Source organism: Aquarana catesbeiana, linkage group LG06 (genome assembly GCF_042186555.1).
Source record: "Aquarana catesbeiana isolate 2022-GZ linkage group LG06, ASM4218655v1, whole genome shotgun sequence".
Taxonomy (NCBI): domain Eukaryota; kingdom Metazoa; phylum Chordata; class Amphibia; order Anura; family Ranidae; genus Aquarana; species Aquarana catesbeiana.
Genome location: NC_133329.1, coordinates 41,552,933 through 41,560,166, shown reverse-complemented (window position 1 = coordinate 41,560,166; position 7,234 = coordinate 41,552,933).

Below are 7,234 nucleotides of genomic sequence, written 5' to 3'. Positions count from 1 at the left end.
GGGCTGCATTCATGTCAATACGGTGGGGGCTGCATTCATGTCAATACGGTGGGGGCTGCATTCATGTCAATACGGTGGGGGCTGCATTCATGTTAATGTGGTGGGGGCTGCATTCATGTTAATGTGGTGGGGGCTGCATTCATGTCAATACGGTGGGGGCTGCATTCATGTCAATACGGTGGGGGCTGCATTCATGTCAATACGGTGGGGGCTGCATTCATGTCAATACGGTGGGGGCTGCATTCATGTCAATACGGTGGGGGCTGCATTCATGTCAATACAGTGGGGGCCACATTCATGGCAATGGAGTGGGGGCCGCAGATGGGCACTGATTAGGCTGCATTGATGGGCACTGACCCTTATTTTGCTTCACAGTTCTTTATTTAAAATTTAAGATTTTTTTTCCTGAAACTTCATTTTTAAAGTGAAGGTGCATGTTATAAGCAGATTAAATCCGGTATATCCAAATAACACGCCCAAGCTCATCTATTCACCACACACAGCACAAAGGCAAGAGAATTCTTGTTGGGCCGTGTATTAGTGCTCGGATGGACACACTTAGACCAAATTTTAATGGTTTAAGAATGTCAGGCAAAATGGTCGGCCCTCAAGCATGTTCTATTCATCAAATCTGGCCCTCTTGGAAAAAAGATTGGACACCCCTGTCATAGGCCATTGTCTTCCTCCATTATGACCAGGATATGCTATGAAATAGATTGGTGTATTTTAACGTCTGTTCCCTGTGCCTTCCTCGAAGTCCCACCAAATATGACAAGCTTTACAAAATTGGGCTACTTATCGAATATTTCTCCAAGCATCTTCCAGGACAGCCCATGAGACCTTGGGCTCCTCCTACCAGGACAGGAAACACGTCACCCCCACCAGATAAAAGGGCGGTCCTCCAGGCCCATGTCAGTTATTTGTGTTTCCTCCGGACGGGGGGGGGTAACATGTTCCTGGAACCTGGTCCCTAGGTCTCATGAGCAGGGGCTATTTGGGGCATTTCACTAACCTCTCCTCTGCCAGTAGCAGCACTCCGCTGGAGAGGTTGGCTGTGCTGCGGTCTCCTGTGTCTCAGTGCCTGGAGAGGGCCAGGACTGCCATGGTGTCAGCTCCCATAGTGCTGTTCTTATGAAAGCAGCGGTTTCCTCTCCTCACAGGCAGCATGGCTAGTTGTGTGAGGAGAAGCAGGAAGCTGCGGCGCTCGAGTAGGGGGCGGGGCTTCTGCGCTCCAAGCTGGCCCACAGGAAGTACTGAGAGCAGGTCACTTCCGGGGCATATGACGTCATCGCCGGGCGCCGGAGACGCCAGTTCCAGTCTCCTTAAACGGCGCGAACAGGAGACACTGGCCGCTGGTGTCTTCTGGTAAAAGCAGCCAGGCTGTGGAAAGTCAGAAAGGGGCAAGATGGGTCAATCTGCAGTTCCTACACAGGCAGTCGATGCGCCCAACACCAGCACCTCACAGGTAAGCCTAAAGTGTTATGTCACTACCTTGCTCTCCCTGTGGGTGTTCCCTCCCCCTCCCCTCTCTGTAGTAGTGGGTTAGGGGACACATTTCCTCCCTCCTGCACATGGTGGTTTGGAGTGGTGGGGTGGCTGTGAGTCTCATTAGGGGTCACTTATCTTTTTGTCTTACAGACCAAGACAAGATTCAAGCGCAGCCACCTAAAAAGAAATGTGCGTTGTGCGCAAACAAATTGAGCTCCTTGTGGAGCAAAGCCGTTTGTTGCAGCTGTATAGATGGCCTTGTAAAGGATGACCCGCTTGCCTCTTGTCAGAAAATGCTAATCTCTGTTAGGGACGAGCTTGCGTCCACCTTCAGTTCTTTTAGAACACTTATTGACAAGCTCCAGACCCCAGTAGAGGGTCCGTCCACACAGAGAGCTTCAGTCAGCACACCGCAGCAGGCAGATGTGGATGACTTGTTAAAGGCTATCTATACCACCCTTGAATTGAAAGAGGAGGAGGTTCAGTTATCCAAACACGATCTTATGTATAAGGGATTGCATAAGAAAAAACCTAGAGTTTTTCCAGTCCATAGTTCATTGGTTGATACTGTTAAACTGGAATGGGATAACTCGGAGAGAAAACCATTCTTCTCTAGTAACCTAAAAAGAAGGTTCCCTTTTGATGAGGACACTCCACAGCCATGGAATAAAAAAACGAAGCTGGACGCACCTCTTTCCAAGTTTTCAAAAAATTCGGACCTAGCGTTCGATGATATGGGCACGCTTAAGGATCCGATGGACAAGAGGGGGGATATCCTTCTCCACAGAGCCTGGGACTCAGCGGTTAGGAACCTGAAACCAGCTCTAGCCTCCACTTGTGTGGCCAGGAATCTGGAGGACTCAGATTCAGTCACACCTGTCAGCGGGTACCTCGAGAGAGCAGATTTTGAAGTCCTTTCCTCTCCTCTTTCAGGCTGTAGGTATTTTGGCAGATTCTTCCGCAGAGTCGGTAAGAATGTCGGCCAGAACTTCGGCTTTAGTGTACTCGGCCAGGAGAAGCATCTGGCTTATAACCTGGTCAGGGGACCCAGCCTCCAAATTACGCCTTTGTGGGCTTCCCTTAACAGGCGATCATTTATTTGGCCCAGGAGGCTCTGGAACACACGGCTGATAAGAAAAAGGCATTTCCAGAGAAAAAAAGAATCCCGACAGCCAGAAAAATTTTTTGTGGCCAAGGCAGGCAACAGAGTCCTAGAGAAAAGGACAACAGGCCGAAAAAACACTGGACTGGGCACAAAGGCAGAGGCAAAGGGGGAGTGCTGTTTAACCCTCCTCAACAGCCTGCCAAGCCACAGTGACTTGTGTTCCCCGGTGGGAGGAAGATTGAGGGCCTTCATCCCACAGTGGACAGCAGCAGTCACTTCGAGCCCCTTCATCCTGGACCTAGTGACCAACGGGTACAGGCTGGAGTTTGTTCACCAACCATCAGAACAATTGTTGGTCACCTTTCCTCCACAAGATCGAGAGAAAGTGAGGGCTCTGGGTCTCCAGATCGGAGACTTATTGGATCAAAAAATCCTGATTCCTGTTCCACAGTCAGAGCAGGGCAAGGGATTCTATTCCCATGTATTTGTGGTCAAAAAGCCGTTGGGAAAGTTTCAACTTATCCTGAATCTCCGGACCTTAAACAAGTCCATCAGATACAAGCATTTCCGTATGGAGACGGTTTTTACAATCAAAAACCTACTATACCCAAACTGCTTTATGGCCACGTTGGACTTAAGGGATGCCTATCTTCATATCCCTATCCATCCAGCCTTCCAAAAGTTTTTGAGATTGGCAGTGAAGACGAGTATGGGAACCCGACATTTTCAATTTCAAGCCCTCCCTTTCGGTCTTTCCTCAGCCCCATGCATCTTTACGAAGGTGTTGGGGGAAGCTCTGGCTCCACTAAGGTTAAAGACGATAACTGTTATCCCTTACTTGGACGACCTCCTGATAGTGGCAAAATCATACCAGAGGCTGTTGGAGGATCTCCAGGCTGTACAGGACTTCTTACAGTCCCTAGGCTGGCTGATAAAGAAAAATCGTCCTTGATCCCGGCCCAGAAAGTAACTTATCTGGGTTACGATTTTTGCTCAGTGAACCAAAGAGTTTTTCTTCCTCAGGAGAAGATTACCAAAGTGTTCCAGACTATGTCAGCATTGCAGACCAACCAGTCGGTCTCTCTGAGACAGGTGTCGAGGGCAGTGGGTCTTATGACCTCATGTTTTCCCACGGCACCATGGGCGAGACTCCGTCGGCGTCCATTACAAATGTTTCTATTAAGAAACTGGGACGGGGACGTAAGGTCCCTGGAGTCAAGGATCCGGCTTCCCGCCAGGATAAAAAGTAGCCTGTGGGGGTGGAGAGCTGGCCAGCACCTAGCAGGAGGTCTCCCATGGTCCTTTCCCATATCCCGAAGAATTACCACGGATGCGAGTTCCTGGGGATGGGGGGGCCCACCTCAGCAATTCAGTAGCACAGAGAGAGTGGTCCTTGAGGGAGGCAAGGGCTTCATCCAATCGAAGAGAGCTGCTAGCAGTCCAGAGAGCCCTGCAGTCTTTTCAGATGGAGATCAAAGGTCAAGACCTCCAAATTCTGTCAGACAATATCGCGACAGTCGCGTATATCAACAAGCAGGGAGGCACGAGAAGCCGGATGCTTCAGTTCATTGCCCAGGAGATCCTTTCATGGGCAGAGGGGAATTTAGCTTCAATTTCGGCTGTACACCTGAAGGGGACAAACAATTGCCTGGCAGATTATCTCGGCCTTCACAGGATAGACCGAGACAACTGGTCCCTTCATCTCGAAGTCTTTGCAGACCTCACCAGGAGATGGGGTTATCCCGTAGCGGATTTGTTCGCAAACAGAAACAACCGCAAGACTGAGATATTCTTTTCCATGAACCCGGCAGACCAAGCCTTGGGGATCGATGCGCTGGCAAACCCGTGGCTTCCAGGCCTATGCTATGCCTTCCCGCCAATCCAGACTGATTCCAGAAGTCCTCCGGAAGTTTTTGCTAGAGGAGACGGATCTCATTCTAATTGCCCCATTTTGGCCCAAGAGGCCATGGTTTTCCCTGCTACAATCTCTGGTTTCGGAGACTCCATGGAGTCTTCCGAAAAGAGAAGACTTATTATTGCAGGGTCCAGTATCACACCCGCAGGTAGTTTCCTTAAACTTGACAGCCTGGTATCTGAATAAAATATACTGGGCGCCCAGGGGTTCTCTGACAGGGTAGTCAAGACTCTCATTAATTGTAGGAAGCCTATTACTAGAGCCATATATTCCAAAGTTTGGAAAAAGTTTAACTCATGGTTATCTGAAAATGAAAAATTAACCCATGATATTCCGTCTATTTTGGAATTTTTCCAAGAGGGTGTCGACAAAGGTCTTTCAGTTAGTACCTTAAAGGTATAGGCAGCAGCTATTAGTGTGTTCCTCCTGTTTTCTCTCCTGGAAAATCCCACTATAGCCAGATTTTTCAAATCTATCTCTAGGGCCAGACCAGTAGTGGTGAGAAATTGGGACCTGTCCCTAGTACTTCAAACTCTGGTAGAATTTCCGTTTGAGCCTCTGGGAAGTATGTCAGTTAAGTTACTTACATTAAAGACTGTGTTCCTTATAGCTGTTACCTCAGCTCGTAGGGTAAGTGAGTTGCAGGCCCTATCAGTAAGGGAGCCCTTCCTCACAATTTTTGAGGATCGAGTTGTTTTACGAACCGATCCAAGTTTTTTGCACAAGGTGGCAAGTGCATTCCACCGATCTCAGGACATTGTACTGCCAACCTTTTGTAGTTCGCCACAGGGGGACCTAGAAAGAAAATTTAGTTTTCTAGATGTAAGAAGGATTCTCTTAGTCTATCTCAGGGGTGTCCAATCTTTTTTCCAAGAGGGCCAGATTTGATGAATAGAACATGCTTGAGGGCCGACCATTTTGCCTGACATTCTTAAACCATTAAAATTTGGTCTAAGTGTGTCCATCCGAGCACTAATACACGGCCCAACAAGAATTCTCTTGCCTTTGTGCTGTGTGTGGTGAATAGATGAGCTTGGGCGTGTTATTTGGATATACCGGATTTAATCTGCTTATAACATGCACCTTCACTTTAAAAATGAAGTTTCAGGAAAAAAAATCTTAAATTTTAAATAAAGAACTGTGAAGCAAAATAAGGGTCAGTGCCCATCAATGCAGCCTAATCAGTGCCCATCTGCGGCCCCCACTCCATTGCCATGAATGTGGCCCCCACTGTATTGACATGAATGCAGCCCCCACCGTATTGACATGAATGCAGCCCCCACCGTATTGACATGAATGCAGCCCCCACCGTATTGACATGAATGCAGCCCCCACCGTATTGACATGAATGCAGCCCCCACCGTATTGACATGAATGCAGCCCCCACCGTATTGACATGAATGCAGCCCCCACCACATTAACATGAATGCAGCCCCCACCACATTAACATGAATGCAGCCCCCACCGTATTGACATGAATGCAGCCCCCACCGTATTGACATGAATGCAGCCCCCACCGTATTGACATGAATGCAGCCCCCACCGTATTGACATGAATGCAGCCCCCACCACATTCACATGAATGCAGCCCCCACCACATTCACATGAATGCAGCCCCCACCGTATTGACATGAATGCAGCCCCCACCGTATTGACATGAATGCAGCCCCCACCGTATTGACATGAATGCAGCCCCCACCGTATTGACATGAATGCAGCCCCCACCGTATTGACATGAATGCAGCCCCCACCACATTGACATGAATGCAGCCCCCACCGTATTGACATGAATGCAGCCCCCACCGTATTGACATGAATGCAGCCCCCACCGTATTGACATGAATGCAGCCCCCACCGTATTGACATGAATGCAGCCCCCACCACATTCACATGAATGCAGCCCCCACCGTATTGACATGAATGCAGCCCCCACCGTATTGACATGAATGCAGCCCCCACCACATTCACATGAATGCAGCCCCCACCGTATTGACATGAATGCAGCCCCCACCGTATTGACATGAATGCAGCCCCCACCGTATTGACATGAATGCAGCCCCCACCGTATTGACATGAATGCAGCCCCCACCGTATTGACATGAATGCAGCCCCCACCGTATTGACATGAATGCAGCCCCCACCGTATTGACATGAATGCAGCCCCCACCGTATTGACATGAATGCAGCCCCCACCACATTCACATGAATGCAGCCCCCACCGTATTGACATGAATGCAGCCCCCACCACATTCACATGAATGCAGCCCCCACCGTATTGACATGAATGCAGCCCCCACCGTATTGACATGAATGCAGCCCCCACCGTATTGACATGAATGCAGCCCCCACCGTATTGACATGAATGCAGCCCCCACCGTATTGACATGAATGCAGCCCCCACCGTATTGACATGAATGCAGCCCCCACCGTATTGACATGAATGCAGCCCCCACCACATTGACATGAATGCAGCCCCCACCGTATTGACATGAATGCAGCCCCCACCACATTGACATGAATGCAGCCCCCACCGTATTGACATGAATGCAGCCCCCACCGTATTGACATGAATGCAGCCCCCACCGTATTGACATGAATGCAGCCCCCACCACATTCACATGAATGCAGCCCCCACCGTATTGACATGAATGCAGCCCCCACCGTATTGACATGAATGCAGCCCCCACCACATTCACATGAATGCAGCCCCCACCGTATTGACATGA